A 26,518-nucleotide genomic window follows, 5' to 3' on the forward strand; every position below is an offset into this window, starting at 1 on the left:
TCATATTTTCTCATCATATAAATTTTGGCTTTTTTATGTTAAATATGCATTGTGGTAGAAAATTGCAAAACATTTTCATCTCACTGCTCTGGGAACTTCTCTTTCATCTTCAGCCTTTCCCATTTTTCTGTAATTCCTACCTTATGTAGCCCACTTTTCTGGCATTACTTCTAGTTTTGGTGCTGAGTAACATATTGTCCCTTTTTTCCCTTAGATTTCTCGACTCTTCTAGTGCATTTACACTGCTTCTCATTATTTTCCTGCCTTCTTCATCTCTTATATCCTCTGCCTTCATGCTCTTTACTAATTATCCTTAACCCTCATGATTTTACCTGTCATTATTATCCCACCACTACTTTAAGCCCTAACCACTGTCTCCTTTTCTCTTCACTCCTTTCTCTCCTCTTTTTCTCCTCTCAGTCAATGCCTTTATCCTTCATTTTGTTGTGTTTCTTCTACACTGTACTCTGCTGCACTTACCTTGAAATCCAGAGAAGAAGCAAATAGGAAGTTTGTAAACGTGTTTGCTGATGTAAAGATGAAGGGAGCCAGACACTTCTAGTGCTTTTGAAGTTCTTTTGGCATTTGAGTCCCGCTTGATTTGTGTGACTGATTCCCTTAAGAACATTCTTACTCAAAATAAGTTACAAAAATTCTGGTCTAAAATTGATTGGATATAAGATTATCCTTAGTCTTTGAATGAGACTCTGTTTAACACAAATTACATATTCCTTACAGGTCAGTGTGCAATTTCCCACATAAATAAGGTCTTTGAAAAGTCCTTTCAAAATCAGAGTGATTTTCCCATGTTTTGACAGATGTACAAATGAGTCCTTTTGAGTTTAGTGTTTCAAATGACCTCTGAGTTTCAAGCCTATTGGAATTTTCATTATGTTTTTCTCTTCTAATTGCAAAAAAAAAAAAAAAAAAAAAAAAGTCCACCCTCTAAATTTGCAGTTTCTTCAAAACATGAATTCCCTCAGAGTTTCACTGAGTAGTTTCAGCTAGGCGATTGAAAGTGATAGAATACCACTATGATTATCACATTAATAGAAATTATGGTCTTAGAAATATAGAGAGCTATGGATAAAAGGCTATGGAGACAAAGGAGAAATATTCAAGGCTCTATGTTTGGTTATACTTTTTAGATGAGAAAACATTGAAGGATTACATTGAAGGAATGGAGAGGATTTTGACTGGGTACATTTAAGCTTACATTAGAAAAATTCAAATTTTTCCTTTATAACACCAAGAGTTTTCAGACTTACATTAGACACTATTGGTATGGAAACTGTTTTCCCAAAATCATTTCAGTGATTCAGTTCCCATTTATTATCTAGAAAAAATGGCCCTACTTCTTTTAAATGACCTGAAATAATGCATTTTTTCTTCACCAGAGCATAATGAGAGTTGGGAAGTTGCGCTCAGAAAATGAGAACAGTCTCTCTTTCTCTTTACAATCCACAAACAGATTTTTGCATTTTATAGCATAGTGATTCATTTTTGATCTAGTTTTACAATAGAATCTGATTTGGCACAATGAAGTAAATATTAACACATTTCTTTCCTAGATGTGGTATTTAAAAGTGGAAATGTGACAAAATCCAGTGTTAACTGGTCTAATCCAATAAGGAATTTAATACATTTGAGTCTGATAAAACACACTGAAAAGCTTAACATAATTTTAAAATAATGCTATTCTACTAAAGTTTTATTTTCTCAAGGGAAATTTTTTTATATGCCAAACTACTAGGAAACAGTTAAAAATGGTTGTTAAGATGACTGGATTTGGCTTATTATTTCTTTCTTCAGTTTATTCTCCACATTTGTGAGTGACTACCTTGAATCCATTTCAAAAGGGGAGGAGTGAGTATAATAGCTGAAAGCACTGCCTGGGTTCAAATTTCTTGGCTAGAAATATGACAAGTTCTGACAGCCTCAGTAGCATCATCTCCAAAATGGGAATTCTAATAATTCCTACTGAAGGTTGCTCTCACAAGGACTAGTGAGCAGTGAGTGACAATAGCAGGCACTTAGAAACCACTCAATACACAAGTGATTAAATGGCCAAAAGGTTAAGGTGGAGATTCCTCCCCTTTAAAAAAAAAAAAAAAAAAACTAAACTAAATTCTAGGGTTAACAGGTTACTTGTAATAGAAACTGGTTGAATCAAAGGTATATATAATCATATGCTTACTTTTTATGAGCCGCACATGTTAAGATTTTTTAAAATTGTGTTAGCCCTCCTATTCACTGCTTATCATAGAGAAGTTAGTTTTTAAAATGTCTTTAGGAAAGGACTCATATTGTGTCAATGACAGAGTTTAAGTGATTTTCAAATAAAAGAGAAGACTCAAGCAGCTAAATCAGTTTGGACTATTCCACCTCCCTCTGGCTTAATCTTTGAGATTTCTGACCTTAGAGGTTTGTGGCTAGAATTGATGGATAGGTACACTTTCATGGAAACACTACATGTGGTTAGATTTGCTCTTATATGGTGCCAACAAGCAGACACCAAATCAAATTCTGTGGTAAGATCCCTTTTTAAATAATGCCCATTAGCATGACAGCACCAAAAAGGAAAAAAAAAAAGAATCTGTGAAATTAGTTGATAGAGGCTCCAAGGAATATCCTGGGGCAGCTTGAGTTGGTTCAGAACGCAGGCTTTGGAGTTTGACAGAAGGAGACTCAGACCCCTGCTCAGCCACTGGTGGCCATAAACCTCCGTTTTCTCATCTGTGAAATGCAAATAATGTCTTTTTCACTGGATGTTTTAGGAATACATTTGTAAAGGAAAGAGTTTTTGATTTGTTACATTTTGTCAAACCTGAAATTAATCATTTTGGCCATCCTAACAAGCAAGGTCTAAGTGATTCCTTTTGTTTTATTTTTTCACTTACAAAGTACGGTTTTCTGATTAGGGAGAGGGAATGTTTTGTTTATTTGAAGGGAAATTGAATCCAGGGAGTAAGAATTGGTGATTATTATATAGGCAATTGTTTAGTGCCTATTATATATCACACGCTTTACATATTCAAAATAGTTTAACCCTAACAATAACCTTATCAGAGAAATTTTATTATCCCCATTTTACAGATGAGGAAACTGAACTTCAGAAAGATTCAATAACTTTCCAAGTTCACACAGTCACAAAGTTATTAAATGTCAGTGCAGGAAACTATACCCAAGACCTCTGGCTCTGATGTCTGTGTTCTTTCCTCTACATCTGATGCCATTCAGCTTCAAAACATTTAAAAAAATAACCAGGCTTTATGTCTGTGTGGCCTTAAGGCTGTATGATATCACTGGCACATAGCTATCAGGAACTTGGGCCAAACTGCTCACATGAAAGAGTGTTCTTCTTTAGCTGTGCCTAAACAAGCCATGAGATGTAGAAAATAAAGCAATTATTAAATGAACTCAAATTATAGGAATGTATTAATCACACAATCTCAAACTCTCTGTTATATTTAAGGATCTATCTCCACCCATTTCTTTTAGCCCTTTTCATACTCTAGGCTGGCCCAGTATTTTCTCATCTCTCTCTTTATTTTCATGTGTGCATAGCTTTAGTACGCCCCCAACACTGCTGCTAGCTTAGGCTTGCATTCACTGTCATTGCTACATGATTGATACAGTGCAGGCTCCTGGAAACAGCCATCCATGCTGCTTGGGTCAAAGAACCTGGACCACAGAATAGTTGTTGGATCACAGGCTGAGACTCAACGTTATCAGTGGATTCTTTCTTCTAGAACACAGGAGGCGGTTAGGAAATGTTTTCAGTATTGACATTTTTTAAAATACCTTAGCTTTTCCATCATGTAAATGATATAGTGTAATACACTAATTAGTAAAAATGTTCACAAGAAATGGGATGATGGGTCGATATATACTCTGAAGTGAAAACAAAACTGGGATTTTTATATCAGAGGAACCCATTAACTGCAATCAAGAGAATGTCTCTTTTACAAACCACCAGAGTCCTTCTTAAGTGTGGCAAATGGCATTTGCCTTATTGCTTTTTTCCTTTAGGTTTTACTCACTGCCAAGAGGATGAAGCCTGAACCTCTACTAACACGGCCTCTCCAATTTGCCCAACCTAGGTATCCGGTTTCTTCTTCTGTTAACTTCATTAGCAAAATCCATCTCACCAAATGATTCTATTCACTGCCTCTGAAATGTACTTTGGTATTTCCTTCCTGTGAACCTTTCCTGGATACCATTTCTGTGGTTTTGATGCTCTCATCCTCTTCTCTACCAAATCAAACCTTTCCCAGTGGTGAAGAAGTTACATCCTATAATTCTTAACACTTCTTTGGCTGTTATCATTTGGCATCTGATGCTATGAGTAATATTTAAAAGCCAAGCAACTAGTCACTATCATACTGTATGCTCTCTGAGGGCAGGAATAATATCTGTCTTTTTAATAATGTATCTTCAACATCTGAAATATAACAGGCATTTAATAAATATTTACTGAGTGTCTAAAGGAAAGAAAGAAAACGTATCTAAACTCATCTTACAGACTTTTTCTGGGCAAATACTATGTTTCAGATTTTTTTAAATCTCTTTTAGCACTGTGCTCAGTGACTTGAACAAAGTAAGAATTACATTATTTTTTCAGTGTCCCAAATTAATCGTTGGAAATTCAAGCAAATTGCATTTGAGGGCTTAAATATAATTTTTAATCTTTTACTTTAATCCAGTGTTTTTTTGTAAGATAGTGGCAATTCTGATTTAAGTAAGACGTTGTTAAACGTACCATAATGATCTTAACACATCCCATTCTACTTCCTGAACAAACTAAAAGAAGGAAAATCGGTTGATCTTATGTACATATTTAAAATTAGGGTGATTTTTAAAGTAATAGTTAATTTCATAACATTTCCTGAATATGTCATAGTCTATGCTGTTCCCTTTTCCTTCAAACCCTCATTTACCCCACACCTCCCTCCGTTAGCCTAGGATGACTGACCCATCCTTCGGATATCTACTTGGACATTACTTACTCCAAGAATCCTGCTCTAAGGCCGCACTCTCACCTTGGTCATGGACTTACACACTGCCCCATTCCCTTAAGGTATCACCTGCTAATTGCTTAACTCTTCATTACACTGCAGGTTCCTCAGAGCAAGGGCCTCATTTATTCCTTTGTTCCCAGCAGCGAGCAGAGGGCTGGCATATAACAGGTGCTCAGCAAATGTTTATTAAGGGAATAAACACCCTCAGGAAGAATAAAAGATGACTCAGACTTGATGTTTCAACTTTACATTGGCTAAGTGTGTAAGAGGTGTCAAATTACAGATAACCATTAATTTTTAAGAGACTTTAGAGAACTACTTCTTGAACTGTTTAAGGAAGAGACTGAAACTGAACCAACAGACAAAAGACTATCTGGTGCTAGTATGATCCGGGATGTGACACTGTTTTATCCAAGCTTCAGGATTTGCAGGATGGTTTCTATCGGTTCTGTTGTCCCAGCCCCCAGTGTAGAGATGTCAACTATAACACTCTAGAAGTTGATGTATAGAAGGATCCATTTACATTTGTGTAAAATGAGAACTGAATTGTACAATACAACTGAGGTGATGGCCAACCCATGGGCAGAATATTATCATAAGCTTCTGATGATCTTTCAACCTTCTTTCATGAGTGAGCCTAGTTCATATGACAGTCGTTCTTAGGGCCACTTGACAGTCTGAAAATTATTCTGGACCCCAAGGAGTTTTTGTTATATAGGTTATTTCTTTCAATAGTCAACCTATGAATTACAACAGAAATCTTTAAAATATTTATTAATTCATTTAAATAACTACAGTAAACTTACTGCACATTAAAGTAACATTATTTTCCAAAGAAATGTTTTACATTTTTGTTAATATCTTTAATGTCTGGCTTAATAAAAGACAGCTGAATTCTCATATCATGTCTGTTTTCAATCTGTTGCAATTTGTTGGAAAAATTGGAAAAATCCAATTTTTCACAGATATGTAGTTGGAAAATGAAGAAACCTTTCAATAATCTTTTCAAACAATTCTGGATATTATTCTTTAATGTGACACCGTAACTCAACAAATGGTAGTTTCTTAAACCTTCTAATTGCAGTATGGAATATGAAACCATATCAGTTAACTTTTCATACTGTGTTACATTAAAACCCGTTGGTCTATTTTGCACTTTGAATGGATCCTTATGTGTGATTTTAGATCATGATGCATTATTAGTCATTTGGAAAATATTTGTTCACTGAGTTATACAGCTCTTCCAAATGTTGATATATTTCATTGTACAATATCTAAAACCACTTTCATTTAAATGATCACAATCTTACTAGGAAAGACTTTTAAGTACTGGGAAACTGTCAAGCTCATGGTGACAGAAACAAGTTTTCAAGATTCTAATTTTTTACTCAAAAGTTCAAATTTTTCATTGGAAATAAATATTGCTGTTTGTTTGCCTTGAAATGACAGGCTGACTTCATTCGTTTGTTAAAAAAAAATTTTTTTAAAAGCGTTTGCCAAGTATCCAAGTCTGAGTAACCATAGTTTGTCTGTCAGTTGTTCTTTCAAGTAAAAATATGTCACATAAAAAAGCAGGTAGTTTAGCTCACAAATCAATTACATAAATGTCTTCTTTCAGGATAAACAACCGCACTTTAGTATGCCACAAAAGAGCTTTATTTGTGCCTCCCAGTTTGCCATACAGAATATTAAAAAGACATAGTCAAGAGTTGAAATTTAATAAAATAAGTATTTTTTACTGCTTAACCAAAGACATTCTTAAGTGAAACTGACATTTGGGGCAGTAAAAAATACAATAACTACTAGGATAGTTGGGTGCCACTGCTTTGAACGTGCTAAGGTGCTTGCAGTTTTACCCACCATTGCTTTCGTATTATCAGTGCAAATGTCAACACAGTCAGAGAAGGCAAATTATGTCTTAGAATCAATATGAAACTAGCTTTGTCCTTGCAGACCTCCCCTGAAAGGATCTCAGAAACCCCCATGGGTCTACGAACCACAGTTTGAGGACTGCTGCTTTAAAACATAGGTTTCAACTAGTAGTTCTCCTAAATAGACTTAAATTCACTCTTGGTTTTACAGTAGTTTTTGGCTTTTTCCTCCAATTGTATATTTATGAATTGCCTGGTTTAAAAGTAAATGCAAATATAAATATGTAAATATCTTGCAAACACTTGAATATGTTATACTATCCAATCCTCACAAAACATCTGTAAGTCAACTATAATTTATTCCATTTTTATATTTGAAAAAAGCCACTGATGCTCAAAGAGGTTTTGTCCTACAGCAAATAATTTTCAGAGTCTAGAATTAAATATATATAAGCCTGTTTGGCTAAATAACATACGTTCTATCTAATATGGCACATTACCCAAGTCTCTCAAAACACTAAAGATAACTTACATATATATATAAATATAAACATATACCATGCCACTGGTTTTATCGGTGGCATATTTTTTTAGAAGACAGAGTATATTGATATATGCAAATCCTGATGTTCAAAACACAGATATTTTGACGAATTTTATGAAATTCACAGAGTCCTTACAGAACTTTCCTATAGACTCAGGTCTGTCATTAATTGCCTGAATTGATGATGTCTCTCTAACATCATTAGCACTCAGTTTCTTCCTAATGGCAATTTTAAATCAATACCCCAATCACTGGTTCATTTGAATTCCCAATCAACCCTGTGAAATGCATGGGGGTAGATAGTGTTGCCCCAATGTACCAAAGAGGGAAGTGATCCTCATATACATACAGCATAAACTACAATTGCATTTGGTCAAGAATACCAAGACTTTTTGTTAAGAGGAGCAGCAGCTTTTCAGTCTAGTTGTCTTCATCTGTCTGCCTTATTCTACCCTGGTCACTAGCCCTGTCCTCCCTAGGCCTCATGGGTCCTACTCTGTTACCCTTCTTCTCTGGTGTTCATCCCTTTCTTTTGCAGGGTCCTCTTCCTTCATCCATGCCTAAGACATTGGTGTTCTGCCATGTCCCATCCTAAGTCTTCTCTTCCTGGCTGCCTTACTCCTCCCCCATGCTTGCCAGACACCTGAATGTATCCTTCCAGCTCCTGTCTACCCTCCTAGGAACTCCCCTTTTGGCTGCCTACATGGCAGGGCACTCAGATGTCACAGAGGCACCCCCAACTCCACAAGTTTAAGACAGAACTCATTACATTCCTCCTAAAACTGCTCCTCTCTGTGTGTTTCTCTTGGCTAGTGGCACCATCCCTGCCTTAGTGCACCAGCCAGAAAACTGGGAGTCAGTCTAGACTCTCTTCTCTCCATTACCCTCTATGTCCAATCGATCACTAAGCCTTGTCTATTCTATTTCCTAAATATCTCTAGAGCTGTCCCAACCTCCCAAATAGCATTTCTGCTGCCTTAGTTCAGACCTAATTTTTCCTGTGGAAATAACCTCACTGTGATGTCTCTTCTATTTGTCTTGCACAGTGAAACCAGAGGAAACCTTCTAAAACTCATTATCTAATAATACTTACAAACCTTAGAATCTGTCCTAGCTTAAAACCTTTAAGTTTCCCAACTACTCACCACCTCCAGGCAAGTTCTGGCTCCTTACACCCAGAGAGCCTTGTGTGGCTTGGCCTTGCTTACTTCACCTGCAGTCCAGCCGCACCTAGTCTCCTAGTTTCCAGGACACACCATGTACTTTGACACTTTCCTAACCTCTTCACTTGCTTCTGTTTGTGGAATGCCCTCCCCCCTCCCACCACATCCTTGTTGGCCTTGAATTTCTTCCTTGTCCTTCAGAACTCTACACTGAAATCTCTACCAAGAGAAGCTTCTGAAAGGGAGTTAGCTGTTTCCTTTTCCATGCTCCCATAGGACCAGGTACCTGCATCTATTATAGTGCTAATCACATTTTCATTTATGCCTTCGTCTCCCCACCAGGCGGTGAGTTCCTTAAAAGCAGCACCATCACCTCTAAATCTCAGCACCTAAGACATACCTGGTACACAGCAGGGACTTCGTAAGCATTTGTTAATGAATGACCCTGGGATCTGCTCTAGATCCTATCTCCTAAGTGCAGGACTTTTCCCACCTCATTGTCTCATCTGCAAAAAATATGCTTGCACAGTGATCTGAAATGTCCTTTTTAGTGTTTAAAAATACTATAAAACTATTTTGTGACGTATAAACGGTTTTATATATCCATTTCCTGCAGTGTTTTCATCTAGGAGCCACAAAACTTTAGGAGCTGCATTGGTCCACCCTCTGTGACCAACTATTTAACAAAAAAGATCATAGTTCTTAATATGACCGGGGTAAGGCTGATTTTCATCTTATCTACCTTAATTTCATTGTGGCAATAACAGAACTAGTGTTTTCAATACTGACACTATATCTTAATAAATAATTATATATTATTAGAACTTACATAAAACCAGATTTGCTGGAAATCAGGTTCTCAGTTGCAAAAATGAGACCACCAAATCATTCGGTACTTTTTTTTTCTTGGTTTTCCTAAGCCCAGGCCAGGTTGCTAATTAGGTAACTTTTTATCGTAATTACCTAGTCAGCCTTAATGGCTTCACACACTCTGCTCCGTTTCACTGGTCCTGTAGGGCCGCTTCTCAATTGTTAAAACAGCTGCTGAGTTTCAAATCGGAGGAGGCTCGGTCTGCGCCGAGGGGGAAGCGCTCCCTGAGTGAAGGCTGTGATAGGCAGGCGTTCGGGTGAAAAGTGGGACATGAATACACAGTTTGCACACTCTGCTTTCCGCCTCCAACCACCAACCTTCTGGATTTAACACGTCCTCCTCCCTGCCCCCAGATCAACCCCAGAGTTTCTCTCTATTGTGCACCCCAGTCTCCTTGACAGTGTGATGGTCCCGCGTGCGCGTCTCCTGGGTTTTGCAGCTTTGTCGGGGGCTCTGCGGGCCTCCTTCATTCTCCCCGAGTGGCGTTGAGGTTAGGACAGCAGCGTGTCCCTCGCGATGCCGCCCGCAAGGGTCCTGTTTGGGGAGAGCTGGGTCGCTGAGCAGGGTGGTGTGTGTGTGTGAGAGAAAGAGAGGGAGGGAGGGCTACAGGGAGAGAGAAAAGGAGGGAGAGGGTGTCTGTGTGTGTGTGTGTGTGTGTATGAGTGTGTGTGTGTGTGTGTGTGCGTGCGCGCGCGCTGGCGCGCAGCGGGAGGGAGAGAAGGAGGGACGGAGGGGGAGGCAACGGGCAGAGGAGGGAGGGGGCGGGCGGGCAGCGGTGAGGCGGGAGGGGTTAGGGCTGGGAGGGGAAGAGACTCCAGGCTTCAGCAGTGACACTCGGGAGCGAACACACACTCCCCGCTTCGAGCTGCGAGAGAGCGGAGCTAACTGAGCAGCGCACTCGCCACCGCCGCTGCCGCCCCGTGCGCCCGGCTCACCCCGCACCCCGCGCGGCGCTCCAGCCAGGCGCCTGTGCGACTCGCGGTCGCCCGCGAAGCCCGCGCCAGCCCCGCGGGTCGCTGCGGCATCCTCCTGCCGCCCAGCCCCCGCACGCTCCCTGCAGTTTAAAAGGACCTCCCGCCGCTTCCCGGCGCTGCCCCGGGATTCCCCAGCCCCGCGCGGCTCCCTACTTCACTTCGCAGCAACTTCGGCGGCCGCGCGCCGCCCGCCCTCGCCCGCCTTTGAAGTTTGCTGTGCAGACCGCAAAGTTGGGACACTTCAGCGGATTGAATTTTTCTCTTTTATCTGCCTCCGTCCCCGCCCTCCAGGCTTCTCGTTCCTGGATATTGGTGCTTAGCATCTTGGCAGGGTCCGGGGACGTGGACTATTTCGCACACCACACCTCGGGGAGGGATTTTTCCTCTTTTCCCTACGAAAAACAAACAGATCTTTTTAAGGTAAGTGGGGAGAGGAAAGCAATGCCCCAGAGCCCTGACGCCTTAGCCCGCCACCCCGAGACCTAGCACAAGGAGCGTTCACGCCCTAAGGGTCATCCGAGATGGGGGCTCGAGGCACGCGCCCCCATATCGTCAGGGCCCAAGAAGCTTCTCAAGGGCGCCCTATCTGTAGGAGCTGAGGGCATGAGGGGCAGGAGCAGGTTTCCCTCGTGTTTTTTTTTTTTTTTTTTGGTTGTTATTTGTTTTTAATTTAGCTGCTTTCGAAGCTGGGCGGCCCGGAGAGATGTGAGGAGGTGGACAGACAGCACAAGGGCGGAGAAGACCTGGGACCGGGGAGCTCGGGGTGCGGTGGGGTCTCCTCGGAGCCTTTATCCTGGACTTAGCCTGGACACTTACTTTGCCGGCCTGCCAAGAGGGCTGTTGCCTCCCTCTCCAGGTTCATGCCCTCCGCCTGCCGCTAGGGAAAGTCTGCGGGACTGGGGTTTTGCAGAGGGCGTTTGCGTGTAGGGCGAAAAGCTAGAGATTCAGGCAGCGCAAGAGTTCTTGGTGGGCGTCTGGGAGCTGCGCAGCCGGGGCCGGGAGTTCGGTTGGCCCGACCCCCAAGCGCTCTGGCTCATTTGTCCTCTGCATGGTAGGCGAGCATCGTTATAGAAACTTCCTTGGGCTGAGCGAGGTGGCCTGGGACCGGCTCATACTTTCTTCCGGAGAGCAGAGCGGCCACCGAGGTGACGCCCCCTCCAGCCCCAGCCGGGACACTCGGCTTCGTGCCCTCGTCCTGTCTGTGCGTGAGTTGGGGTTCGCTCTCACCCGCGCTACCTTTCTGAGCGGAGTCGCCGCGGCCCCGACAACCTAGGAGTCCGAACGAGTGATTGCAGGTCCCAGCTGTTTTCTTGGAGGCACTTTGCGAATTGCTGAATTTGGGGTGCGGTTTCGTTGCATTGTGCGCTCTCGGTTCCCCTTTCTTCCCGCACCCTATCCCAGGCCCAGGCGTGAGAGCTCCCCCAGTTCCCCGGACCCGCCCCGCACCAGCTCCTCGGAGTTTGCCGCGGGCACCTCTACACTGTCTCTGAGCTGTCCCTCCGGCCAAGTTGCGGTTCCCCTCCTGGCCCCCTTCGGGGCGCTGTCCATTTCTTGCTCTTGGGTACGGGTGGCTCCCTAAAACCAAGACCTTGAGCGGGAAATGAACCTGAGTGTATGTCTGGGTTTTGTTGTTGTTGTTATGTTTTTTCCTTCTTTTCCTTAAATTTATTTACAGAGTTCTTTTTAGCAACTTTGTTGGGTTGATAAATTTGCTTCTCATCTGTCGATCCCACTAAATCACAAAGAAGAGTTTATTTTTTCATTTAGTTGCTGCTCTCCCCAAGCACACTACCCTCTCTTTCCCCCCTCCACCCCTCCTCCTCCTGCCTCGCTTCCTGAACCCTTTTTCTTTTCTGACGGAGGGAATCTCCGCACCTCCTCCTCTCCTCCTCCCACCCGGTCCCTGAGCGCCTGTGAGAACCAGCGGAGTCATCAATGGAAATAAATAGGACCCTGCTCCATTCTCCGCCCCCTTCAAACAAGTAAAATCCTCCCTGGGCTCGCAGAAGTAGAGATAAAACATCCCTCCCGAGGGAGCGGTTGCGGGGGATTTGATGGGATTGAATTGTTTTATTATCTTGAAAGACGTGATGGATGGATCCGAGAGGGAATATGTATATAAAGCAGAGTGTAGTGAGGGCGATCGGTATGATTATTCATTATTGTTTGTTAAGAGTGATAATAAGGCCGCAACCTTCTCTCAGACTGTGTTTATACTGGGGTTTGAGTTTATGTCAGTGTCTTATTACAGTGGTTTCAGAAAGTGAAAACACCAAAACGGTATTAATTCTTCAGTCATTCTGCATATGGGATTAATCAAATGTCAAAAAAGATACTGTCGTTTTACCACAGTTTTAATCTATGAACTTTTAGAAGGTTGCACTCTTATAAAATGTCATTTGCTTCCATCTGTCTTCTTAAAGTTTAAAAAACTTGGCAACATAATTAATTATGGTCCCAATTCCCATTTTCAATCTAAACCTATATTCAGGATTATATTAAAATACCCCATCATTTATTCCTCAAAAGTGACTCTTATGAGTTTAAATTCTTGGAGGGGAGAGAGGGACAACTGGGAATGAGGGGCCTAGGAGTTAGAGAAATTAGTACTATTTCAGATTTCTCTAAAAATTCCTTTACTTCTTCCTTTAAAGAAAGAAATTACAAGGTCCTTCTCTGCACAGTTCATCACTTCAGTGAATGCCCTTAATCTTTACCACACACTTGAAACATAACAGCTTGCAGTCTTGTCTGCATTATTGCTTTCATTTTTGTGTCAGGACATTTTATTCATTAAACCTGTATGTCAAAGACTTAGGCTCAGTGTGGCAGTAACACTCTGTTTTAATTAGTAACTATCATAAAAAAGAAGCTAGAACCCTGTAATAGGTCTAAATTGCTATGAATTATGTGTGGTTTAAATTACGCATTTATTTCAGCAGAAATGAAACCATGAATATAAAACATCTTTTAATCACTTGCAGATACAGCTTTTATCTCTTAAGATGTAACAAAATATGTAATTGAAAAATATCCTTCTAAGGATAAGAGAAGCCCCCACCCTCAGTTTATTTGTCCTGGGTCTGTTTAACATTCATGTGGTAAAGTATGAATGTTAAAGAGTAAAGACTATTGTCACAACATTGCCAATACCAGGTTGATGGAATGCTACCTTGGAAATAGCCACAGTAGGTCAGTCGTCAACTTAATGTAGAGACTTTTCCAGTTGGCTGCATGAACCTTGTTGTTTCAGATTTTAGTTTTCTCACTTGGATTTATTGACCAGACTCTGTTGTGGAAGGGAAAAAATATATTTTAAAACTCTAACAAATTATTTGACATGAGGGGGAGAAAAGTAGAAATAAAGTGTATCTCTCTTCCTATATTTATTTCTATAGCAGTTCTCTTCAGCCTATCTAGAGGTCAGAATTTTTATTTTAAAACTGACTGTGTTTTTGTTGTCGTCGTTAGGACACATCATTTTGGTGTGGTGGATGAGTAGATATTGGAAATGGAATAATGATGACTGAATCAACCGAGAGCAGAGGAACAGAGTGTGAATTCCACATCATATGTGCTAATTAAGATTATTTTACTCTCCTTTCCTTAGTTTCTCCATGATAAGGTGGTCGTTAGTGACCAAGCAGTGCTCTCTCTCTCTCTCTCTCTCACACACACACACACACACACACTTTTTTGCTCCCTGCCTTCTTGTCAGGTCTTGCTTTGGGGATCCATACACCTATAGTAGCAGCTGAACCTTGCCAGAGTCAGTCGCCATCAGCTAATCACTTGGAAGAAAGTATGTCTCATAGTCATCTGTATTGGGTCAAAGGCAGGGATACCCAGTATAACCAACAAAATAGTTCAACTAATTCATTTGACCCTGAAATAATATCTAGAACCTCTAAATGTTTATTTTAGAATGATTATTCTAAAGAACATAATTTATTCTTCCCCTGTGGGCTCATAATCATTTAATAGAAGCCACAGCGTGGTTGATAGTAAATAGTAAACCACAAAAAATCTTTGCTTTGAAAGCTGATTTTAAAATCAAATCCTCCAGGATTTAAGTACTCTATTTTAAAATACTTTGCATTTTATTCTGTGAAGTTAGGATAAATTCTGCTGCATTTTTCCACTGTATTACAAATGTAACATTACATGACACTCAGTATGCAGGCAGTCATGCTTCCATGTTAATTTCCTCCCAGAAAAAAAAAGTAAATACTTTGCTGCTGTTGTTAAAAAATAATCATGTAGTATGAGACAGAAAAACAAGAATGCTAATGTTTTATTGTATCACATGGTGGTATGTTGACCATAAACTCAGTTATATTTTTGTTGAAAATCACACCATTTCAGTGTAAGTCTGTTTGCTTGGCTGCGTGTATTTCACGTATTTCTTGCCTCTTCTGAGATGACACCTGGCATTTGCTGTACCGGTGCCTAAGCCAGTGCCAAAAGCAGGTGTATCCTTGGCTGCTTCCTTCCTAAACACACAACCCAAAGATGCAATATCCACACCTTTCCCCTTCCCTCTGGTACTTTACTAAAAACTGCAAACCAACAAACACATGAATTTTAGTCTTTTGAAATATTTGGAAAACATGAAATATATGATGTTAATTCCCCCAATAAAAAAAAAGTTGTGGCTTGTTTTGGTTTCAAAAATTAAGGGCAACAAATTTGATCAATGTGGTATAAAAGCAAACTAGCAAAATGTGTCTGTAGATTTTTCACTTTGGGATAAAGAGACAAATTTGGCCACAGAACAACTGGGTATTTGGCCTTATTACAATGCCAGTTTTTTTCAGGGAACTCATTGAGTTAACTTTGATTTAAACTTCACTTTAAAGTCCACAAACCTCAAGTTTATGAGAAAGGTATAGAAACTTTCAAGATTATATGTCATTATTCTTTCAATAATTTCCGTATCCTTTGGAAACTGATTCATTTTAGTAAGTTAGTTAATAGGTCTTGGTTTTCACTTGTTAATTTTTTCTGTAGCAAATTTGAACATGGTACATTTAATATTTTATATATTTCTCTGAAGTATTTATTTTTAGCTTCACTTATGAAAACTCTGAAATGAATCTTTCCTTTAAAAAAATATGGCTAGAGGTAGTAGTATAAATGCATAATTTATCAAATGTCTCTTTTAATTCTTCTTTTAAAATAATTTGCTGTCTTTTTTATAGTTAAAAACTTTTTCAGGAATAATGGTAAGGTTATATAAAGTTTGGAGAGTACTCAATAAGAACATGATAACGTGTGATTGGGAATCAACTCATTGGAGTGGAACTCATAGACACTGCCTCCACAGCGTGGAGACTTTTAAATATAAAAACCAAATTATAAAAACAATTCACAACATGCATGCACGTTTGCTTTCTGATTGGAATGATTTCAGCTAATATCACAAATAGCGGTGACCAGCTGAAGTAAATGGAGACTGTACAAGTTTCTGTCAGTGTTTCTTCTCTCTAAGCGGAAATCAAGGTAAACACCGTCTTCTTCCAGCTGTGTGCTCTGAGAACATGTATTCCACAATCTAAAAACATAGCCAAAAATATGGACTATATTCAAATATGTGTTTTATCAACAACTGAAAATCACCACATCTTGTCTTCTGAGGCAATGCTCTTATATACACAGATGTAGATAAAATAGGAGACTGAAATTTAACATTTTCTAAAATAAGCAGTAAAATCTGAACTCATAATTAGACCTATAAAATATGATATCTTATTTTAGAAATCACCATGACTGTTTTCAAAATTTATAATGTAGGAACTATGAACAAATTGGTATATACAAGAGAGACAATGCCCTATCCTGGCAGTTGGCAAACAAACTGTTGGCAGACAGTTAGGGGTACTGTTGTGGTACTTACTTGAAAATACTATATTTAAGAGAGAAAAACTAGTATAATCGGGCCCGATTGATTTATTTAAGATTACTTTGTCCAATTTAGCTGCTACAAGTGTATGGTGACTTCTGGAGTGTAGATGGTTATAATTTATATATTAGAAATATATATACTGCTGGATCCTGTAATTGAAGAGAGATTTGTTGCCAACAGTGGGACAGATCAGAAACACCAGCACTAGCTAAGACACGTAGTAAACTGGGGAAAAACATCAGTCGTTTATCTCTGTGCCTCCCTGAGTCTCTGATATTGTTAGTTCTTTGGGTGCTATGAAAATGTGTTACTTTTTATGTAAAAAGAAAACTGCCCCTTAAATAAGAGATAAACATTTAACACTCTAATGATAGCAATAGCAGGATTCACCATATAATAGAACTAACAGATGGGTTACATGAGAGATGGCCTTAGAGGTACTAGGGAAGCCACCCTGCTCCCCAGGCCTCTCGGTACCAAAAACACTACCTGAAAAAATATGCCTTTTTTTAACTTTTAAATTAATTTTATTTTTAACTTTTACATTAATTTATATTTAACTTTTAAATTTATTTTACTTTTCAGTGTCCTCTATAAATATGAAAATATCTCTGCAATGGGAAATGGGTAAACTGATAGCAGCTAACATTTTACAAAGATATTTTAATAACTAGATAAAGCCAGATCACTTAAGACAACATTTTAGAGAGGGGTTATTTTATACATATATATGTATAAAACATATGTAAAATATATGTGTGTGTGTGTGTGTGTGTATTTCATTCTTTACACATAAAAGTGAATATAAATAGATCTTTTGGTATTTCCTTCTTACACCATAATGGGCAATTTGTGCCCCACAATGAAGCAAAGAGGACACCCCCTTTTAGAGACCTCTGCTTCACAAGGTTGACACTATCAGAAGCTGTCCAGGAATTAGAAAAGGACATTTGAAATTATCTTTGCAAGGTTAGGCCCAGTGAATATTTGCATTTAAAAGCTTGTCTTTTAATTACAGTAAAGTGGAGGATACAAGATACTCTTTTAAACAATCGAAGTGAAGGTTGCCCATTGCCTCTAAAATCGTACTGAACAGATATTCAACTTCTGTTAGTGTCAACCTTGTAAAGCAGAGGTCTCTAAAAGGGGGTGCCCTCTTTGCCTCATTGTGGGCAGAGATTGCCTCATTATGGTGTAATAAGGAAATACCAGAAGATCTATTTATAGTCACTTTTATCTGTAAAGAATGAAATCAAGTTTTGTGAATATTACTTAATACTATATAAATTAACAAAAGCACTCTTACTCAGGATATCAGATGGAACGGCAGAGGTGACAGCGTGTATGAAGCAAAATTAATGCAAGATAAAAATAATGACATTCTGCTAGGTGCAGTGGCACAGTTAATAGTCCCAGCTGCTAAGGAGGCTGAGGCTGGAGGACCACTTGAGCCCAGGAGTTTGAGGCTGTAGTATATGATGATCTTCCTTGTGAATAGCCACTGCAGTCCAGCCTGGGCAACATACTGAGACCCCATCTCTAAAAATATAATAATAATAATGATATTATAATCAGCCCTGTTTATAAAACACCCCTGAAATTAACCAGAAAAAGATTTGAAATGTACAATTATGTCTACTCTAATTATCTATGATACTCATCCCAGTGTAGAGAGCTTTTAAGTATTTTTTAATGTATTATAAGTATGTATGTTATACAGACACACACAAACCCACACACACGCATACACATTTTTTTTAAATCACGCTTCTAAGAGGTTTGGAGACCTCAGACCTCAGACCACACATTACTGTGTGAGAGGCGTTGAAAAGAATTGAGCAAGAAGCTGAAAAAGCCCTAATTAGTCACTATTTTCAATATTATTCTGTTGTTTGTAGAGGTATGTCATAATTCCTCTTTTATGTATAAATGCATATTGTGCCCCATTATGTTTTGAAAATATCAGTAATCTGAGAGTTTAAAAAGTTCCATCCAATGTTTTTCATGTATATTGTGTTATATTTTGAAGTTTTTCTTTGAAATTATATTTTTTCTCAGTAATGTTGTCAGTTATTAACTAATGTTGAAGTTGTTTCCATGCTTTGAATTTCACAATGGAAGCGGAAATGATTCGATTTATTAATAATAATAATATATCTTTGTATAACCCTTGATTGTTTACAAGGTGCTTCCACATCCACCACTTTCCTTAACCCTCACAGCAACCCAGTGAGGAAGATATTCTATCCTTCTACTCCTGATAAATCTGACTTACCTAAACTCACATAAACTTTTTAAATAAAGTTGTAACTCTTTGGTTTTAGAAGCAAAATTGATGAAAATGTTTAAAAGCTTAAGCTGAGATTAGTTGCCAAATTAATTTGTCCGGAAAATTTGCTTAGAAGTTTTTTATAATTTAATTATTCAGAATACCACTTATTTAGTGTAAATCCACAAGACCATAATTGTAGACTGTCTATGCACTCACTGTTTGTTTTTGGTAATAGTTAACTTCTTAGGGAATTTTTAAAGGGGAAACTGATTAAACTCTTTCACTTGTAAATCATTATTTCAGGTAAAACAGAAACAAAACTTACCTTTGAGACTAAAAAACACTAGTTCTAAATGGCACAAAGGGCTAACAGTGATAAGTAATCCCCATATCTCTCCTTCCAGAAGGTTAAAGTCTTTTTTAATAGGGGAAATCATTGAAAGTGAAGTGGAACGTTAGTCTCTGAACACGCGTAGGTTCTGATGTAAACCTCCCCTGGCCCCCGCGCTCCCCCAATCACTATAAGCATAGATTCTCCTCCAATCATAAAAGGTAAACTAGGTTATCAGTTTGCTTTATTAAGTCTACTTATAGCCTGAAGTCATCTCTTGAAGTCAAATTTTCTCTCTTCAGCCCTCCTTTTAATTAGTCCTACTAACCGAGTCATTCAAATCTGGGTATTACAATGTTCTAAGATATGCTATTTGTTGGGTTTGATTTCTCCTCTCTCTCTCTCTCTTTCTCTGTGTGTGTGTATCTATGTGCACATATGTGTAATAGACAAAGCCTTTCACATGCCTTGGAGACAAGTTATCAGAAAAAGGATAATAATAAAACATATTTTCTTCAGTAAATATAGCCCAATAAGAAAATTTGGGATTAGAAAAATAATTCATAAGTTTATTAGAGACAGATAACCCATGATATTGAAACATATTCCAATTATTATGGTAGCTGCAATCACTGAAAAATCAATAAGCTGCAGAATCCTTTGTGAAATTAGTAGCAATTAGTAATTTACCTATCAAGTTATTCCATTATAATGTTAATTATGTGGCATTCTTGAGAGGCAAGAGTTGAGCTTAGATCAGTTCTAAGATTTTTAAAATTATTTTTAAATTATTTTTAAAAAATTGGATGAAATTGTACATTTCAGTGAAACGAGAGTGCCTATAAACATATATAAAAAAGATACTCCAAATATTCCAAAGTTTAAAACCCTTTAAAATTTAATAAGAAAAATAAGTTCAGAGAGTGAAAGTATTTATACACTCAACACTTCAGCCACCAAACTCAGTCTATAATTTTTTTAAAAATTTTCCACATTTAAAGTTTATTCACACGTACAAAGCAATGACAACAACCAGGCAGTTTCGAGACCTCTTTTTCTCTTGGCAGGCTCTATCTTGTGTAATGATCACTGAATGTTGTTGACCGCGACACTCACCAGCTGCAGCTTTTTCCTTAGTGCTTCCCTTAAAAAAGAAAAAAAAAATAGGAGAAGAAAAACCACACCTAACTGTATATCTTACTTCCTTGGGGGGGAAAGGATTACATAACTGTGGGTCTGAATTCCCATATTGTGTCAGTACTTGTGGTTTGTCATCTCTCTAATTGTTGTAAGTTTACATGCTTGTATTATTTCATCACAATTTGCTATAAACTATTGAAAACAACTATGTGATCTGTCTGTGTTGTTTGCCTTTTGAAAGTGTACTTTTCTTTAATCATCTCTTAATCTAGAAATAATAATGCAGAACATCCCAGGAACTGATCCTGATCCTCAGTGCTCTGATCTCAACACGTGCATCTTAAATCCTTTGCTAGATATAGTCCCTAAAAAGCCTGAGCACACTCGCCTTTGAACCAGTGTTGATCCAGTTTTGTTTATTAAACAATGTTGATGTCCTCAGATATGGTGTGTGAAGGACAACAAAAAGCATATTAAGAGTTTACAATTATTTTTGAGATTATTTTTTTAAATCCAACATCTTGGACTTTACTCTGTGCTTCTAATCAGTCGCTAATTGAATAAGGTCCTAATCTTTTACCTGATAGGTAAATAAAGATGGAATAATCTGATGCTGAAACTCCTTCACATATCTCTGTTTTAAGAACAAGTCAAGACCTGTTTTTTGCTTCCGAATAAAATGTTGCAACCAGTTTGAGAAACTGGCTTATGCTATTTGAAGATAAATAGAATCTTTTTAATTTTAAAAGAACATTCGTATCAATTATTTCATTTAATCTCATAAAAATCCTGGGAATAATTGTCTCCATTTTGTAGATGAGGTCATTAAGATTGAAGGGGATTAAGAGGCTCACTCAAAGTACCAAAGCTGATCATGGTTTAATCAGGACTTCAACTTAGATCTTTGACTCAGATCTTACTCTAAGTTGAGTGATCTTTTTCTATTTTGCTTTGGAAGCCTTTAAACTGTTTCAAAACTTGAATAAATGAATAAATACACGAATAAATAATAAAAATTACATAATCATTGGCAGGGGGATGGTGGGGGAGTAAAGAACAGACCAAAAAACAAATTCAGGTGTTTGCAAGAAAACGCAATCCTGAATTGACAAGGAACTCAGACATGGGAAGAGGTCACCTGAGACACTGAGCTATGAGCTAGGAAAGAGACAGAGAGAAAGAAAAGGAAATGATATGTTAACTATTCTTTCTCCAAATTGCGAGATTGTGGATGTGAGGGCGATCTGGCTGCGACATTTGCCACCCATTTGATAGCCAGGGTTGATTCAGCTGATCTGGCTGGCTAGGCGGGTGTCCCTTTCCTCCCTCCCTGCTCCGTGTGCATCCCTCCCAAAGCTGCACACTCAGCCAAAGAGGATGACCATCCCCGATGAAGGAGGACTAGTCTTTGGTCAAGGGTATATGAGTAGCTGCACTCCCCTGCCAGAACTTCCAAACAAGCTCTCAGATTACTAAGTTATCAGGAACCAATGTCTTTGGAGAATAGTTTCCAATCTTTCCAGAGGTGTTTTTGTGTTTTTGGGGGCCTTGGATTTTATAAGAGGACTGGTAGAATAAATACATACTTGAAGACTTTTCCCTTTAAGTTACTTTTTTTTTTTTTTACAAAAACGAGTTAACTGCATACTTGTGTGCCCTCCCCTTTTTTCTGGAAATATTTCCAGGGCATGGAAAGAGTTTAACCCTTTTAACTCTTTAAGGTCCCTGGTACGTCTACGCATTCATCTATCTATGGATTATGTTAGCTTTATTATAGTTTTTTAAAATTACTATTTTGGTTATGTCTTGTGGTTTGGCACTAGAGGCCACCACACATCCTTTAATAGTATAAACACTTAGGCTTTAGTGCTGACACATCAAAAGAACTGCTGGGGACCTTGGGGGTAAAGATGAGGGAGAGTTGAAGCTTCCAGACCATCAGATGTTTGGGTAAATACGGGATTAGGCCCACAGAATGAAGCATCACTTTTTCTTATTCTATGCAATTTATTATTCTGTAGTAGTAATAAATGGTTTCTTCTTGATATCATTTTATTTATTAGTAGTGTTTTTGCAAACTCTATTAAGTATATGAACAAACTAGAAACTTTGGTGTAATTTTGAATCTTGTCACCATCTCCTCAATAGTCCACTGGTCCATTAGTGGGCTTTGTGATAAACACAAACTGCTTGGGGGAATAAACTTTTTTTTTTAATGTGAAAAAGGTAGTCTGGGCACAGTGGCTCACACCTGGAATCCCAACACTCTGGAAGGCCAAGGCAGGAGGGTCACTTGAGGCCAGGAGTTCAAAACCAGCCTGGGCAACCAATCGAAGCCTCATCTCTACAAAAACTAAAAAAATTAGCTAGACATGGTGACACGTGCCTGTAGTCACAGCTACTTAGGTGGCTGAGGTGGGAGGATTGCTGGAGCCTGGGAGGTCAAGGCTGCAGTGAGCCATAATTGCACCACTGCACTCCAGCCTGGGTGACAGAGCAAGACTCTTTCTCAAAACTAAAAAAATAAAAAAGCTAAAGAAGGAAGGTAAAGAAAAGAGAAAACTGAAATAGTAGGGATATAATAATAATTCTTAGAAAAAGAAAGGATATGGGCAATGTCTTTCATTCATACCTCTCCCTAAATAGAGGTTTAAAATATTAAAACTTGGTAGTCAATGAAAATTACAGATCAGAAAGTTCTAGCAATCAAAATCCTAGAGATGAAAATCCTACTGCCGCTATTACCAGATTATAGATCTTCATAGTTTGGGAGTTTCAAAATAAAAATACATGAAAGTCACTAGATTGGAAGAGACAGACCCACCCATCACCTGGCTATTCAAGTGCAGTCCATGAACTGTCAGCATCAACATCTCCTGGCAGCCCATTAGAAAGGACCATTCTCAGGACTTACCCCTGACTGTTGAACCTGAATCTGCATTTTAATAGGAAAACAGCGATTTCTGTGCACATAAAGATTTGAGAAGCACCCGTCTATGCCATTCCTGTGCTCAGATCAGAATAGATCCTAACCAAACCAAAATTTACATGATTTCAGAGGAAAGAGGCCCTCCTGAGTAATATGCTATTTTTGTTCTTATCAGGACATTTTTGTGTTCTTAAAGACAGAAAAATTACACCAGTCTCCTGGACCATCCAGCACATGCCATCACTGTATGGCAGCCATGCTAGTGGATGTCCATGATGTCCCCTTCAACAGATTAGAGATATGCTTCCAGACTACTTAGGTTTCACACAATAACCTATTATATGTAAGTCTAGCGCCCATAAAATTGTCAAAAGCATTCATATTTTATTTGCGATTTAGCCTATATTCTCTCGAAACAAATTCTATACATCAGCAACAATAGTCAGCTTGAATGTTCTTTTTCATTTATTCGTTATGCACCCTCAAAATGTCATGAGTATCTGCTTCATGTTGGGCTCTGTGGTCAGTACTATCAGTTATAGTACTTTTAGATATACGTAGGATTCCTTTTCTACCCTTAGGAAACTCCAGAATGTGTACAAACAATTTAAGATGGTCTTCAATAGAAATATGAGCATAAAAAAGTGCACAGCCAAATTTCTCTGTCATTGTTGAGGACTGAGTTTTAAAGAATGAGTAGACATTTGCCACCCAGAGAGGCAGTAAAGGCATCCTAGCAAAAGGAGTGGCCTGTGCCCAGACTAGAGGCACTTGCTGGGAATATGAAGCAGAGGGTGAGGAGCTTGTAGGAAATGAGTGTGGCAGAGTGCAGGGCTTGAGAGTGAAGGACCTCATGGGCCAGAGACTTCATCCTCTGGGGAATGGGAAGCCATCTGACTTTTAATTTTTTCAAAGAGTGAAACAGATTTTTGTTTGTAAAGATGCCAATGTCAGTACTGTAGAAAATGAATGAGATGTTGGAAATGGGTATGAGAGCAGTTAGGTGAGACGCAATAAGTGGATAATTTGAGGCACTGGCAGTTTGGATAGAAAAGAGAACAAATTTGGGAGAATACGCAGCAAGTAGAGTGGCAGGATTTGAGGATTAATAGGACATGGGGATTGAAAGGTCAGATAGTATGGAAGTCCCTAGTTTCGTAATTGGAAAGATCGCGCTGCTGCACTGGCATGTCCTGATTTTCATGCAGCATCTTCGTTTAGCCTTCAGCCACCTCCTCAGGACCTACTGTTCACTTCAGTCAACAAACATGGAAACCGAGGCTCGGAGCAGTTGCATCATCTGCCCACAGTCACAGTGGCATGGAAGCATTCTAGCAGAGGAAGGAGTGGAGCCCAGATTCAAATTCAAGCCTGACTCTCAAGTCTGGCTTGCAGAGGTGTCCGCTGAGTTATTTTACACTCTTGAGGGTTAGGTGCCTGGGCTTCAGAAGGAGAACGAAGTTGAAGCTAACAATTAGCCCTGAGGGTTTGGTAAGCAGCCGCCCCTAACTTCTTTGCACAATACAGAAATCTTAGGAATCTTTCTGATGGGAGATATTTCAGATTGCTCTGCTGTCTGCTGTTAGCTTCTTGAAAACAGTGTAATTCAGCAAATATTTATCTAATGCCTACTTTACACAAGAAAACTAAAAACAGCTATGGAGGGAATTTAAAGGGGAGTAAAAAGTAATTTTTGTTCATAAACTTGTGTTATATAAGCCCCATGAAGAGCTTTTTTATGGGGACAAGAAAAATATAAAAATAACTATAATTCAAGTGAGACGAGAAAGTAACGTAAGAAACAAAGTCTTTGGTTTCACCAGAGGACTGTAATTCCACCTTATTGGCCTCTGAGGTTCCCAGGGGACTTGCAGTAGGCACTTGATAAACACTGGTTGACTTATTGACAGTGTACAGGGAGAGCTGAGATAACAAGCCGTCTAAGTGAATACCACACTGTCGCGATCCTATTAAGAATTTCCCCGGAGATTTTATAGCGCTCCGTTTTGGGTATCTCACTCCGGAAAGTCAGGAAACATCCTCCCTCTGTAGGAACACTTCCTACCTTTCAAACTGCTTCCTTCAGTGGAATGGCTTTGTCAGATATGCGTTTATGTTGCTGAGCTCCAAGCTCCTTTCCCTAAAACCGTGCTGACAACGGGGACTGGCTGGGCGAGCCGGAGAGCCTCTAATCCGTCTCATCTGATAATGGACGTCAGAGCATCTGGTGTCCTCCCTGCGTTTAACACTGGCGAGTTATTCCTCACCTGACCTGACTGCCGGGTCTTGGTGAGCCAGTGCCTGTCTTCCAGTCCCCGTGGCTTGGCAGCGTGTCCCTCTTAGTGGCTGATGGTTGTAGCTAACTCAGATGAGGCAGGTTCCCAGGTGCGAAGCCGGGGAGATGAGTGTTTGTCTTTCTGCTGTCTCTTCCTCAGTATTCTCATCTGTTAAAAGTCCCTTCTGGTTCCAAAATCCCGTGACTCTGTATGGCTTACTCTTCATGTGAGCCCTTGCTGAAATGTTCGTTCTTCAGAGAGGGTTTCTTGACTACTTAGCCTAGAAGGGCCCCTTCTTCCCCAGCCTTCACCTCTCTACAGGTCCTCTCTAGTCCATTTGCCTGTATCATTTTCTTCACAGTGCTCTCTGGGATCATTATATTAATTATACTTTGTTCTTTACTTGTTTTTCATCCCTCTTTCCACTGAGTATAAGCTCTACGAGCTCAAGATCTTCACACATCTTGTTCGCTGCCTCATTCGCAGCACATCAGGCAGTGCCTAGTACACAGTAAATGCCCTACACATATTTGTGGAATTACCCATTCCATAATCCCACCACACTTGCTCTTTTCTGTTGTCAGTGCCTTATTGGTGGGTATCGCTTACTACATCACTGGAAGCTGGGTTATAAAAGATTTCTTTGATGGAAACTTTAGGGAGGATGCAACCCATGTGTTTAATAGACATCGCCAGTTGAATCACCCAGGCAGTTTTTAAAACCAGGTTTGTTATAAGAACAAAAACATCTTTGAACTTGAATCATGTTAAGTACCTTGTCTTGTTAATATGGTGAGTAGAACTAGAAAAACCTTTTGAATGTTTAAGATCCTTTAAGAAGATAGTACATATGGCCTGAGACAGATGGAAAATATACAAAAATTCAAGGTCGTGCCTGAATGAAATGATTGATAGCTTTTTAGAATCTTTTTTTCTTGCTGTAGTATTCTGTTTTAGTATTTCAGTTTTATCCTTGCTGTTATTAGCAAACAAAACCAGTAGTTATCTCAATTCAGAAGAGATAGTGATGGTTCGATTTGATCCATCAGTATTTAGTGAGCATTTAACATGTGTATTGCAAAATGTATGAAAAGATTGCTGACCTGCCCTGTAGAGTATTATACGTCAAAGCTTGGTGTCCATCCTAAAGACGCGGCCAGTCACTTCCTTACTCTCTCTAGCCTGGTTTTCTCAACTGTCTCAGTGACTGTAGTCAATTCC

The 26,518-nt window shown here is 39.2% G+C and overlaps 1 protein-coding gene and 1 long non-coding RNA gene across 2 annotated transcripts in view; one reads left to right on the plus strand and one right to left on the minus strand.

Annotated features, from left to right (window-relative positions):
• Positions 1–1,111: 1,111 nt before the first annotated feature.
• On the minus strand, positions 1,112–11,479 carry LOC134736470 (uncharacterized). Its single transcript, XR_010120492.1, has 3 exons — positions 11,261–11,479; positions 9,000–9,105; positions 1,112–2,736 (listed from the first exon to the last, which is right to left on the minus strand). It is a non-coding gene; the product is annotated as an uncharacterized lncRNA (long non-coding RNA).
• The window catches only part of NDNF (neuron derived neurotrophic factor), a 35,601-nt gene continuing 19,872 nt past the window's right edge, over positions 10,790–26,518 (plus strand). The window contains exon 1 of the mRNA XM_055274692.2: positions 10,790–10,864. The gene's annotated coding sequence lies outside the window, so the exon portion shown is untranslated. The remainder of the gene's footprint in view (positions 10,865–26,518) is intronic.

This window comes from Symphalangus syndactylus, chromosome 4 (assembly GCF_028878055.3).
Source record: "Symphalangus syndactylus isolate Jambi chromosome 4, NHGRI_mSymSyn1-v2.1_pri, whole genome shotgun sequence".
Taxonomy (NCBI): domain Eukaryota; kingdom Metazoa; phylum Chordata; class Mammalia; order Primates; family Hylobatidae; genus Symphalangus; species Symphalangus syndactylus.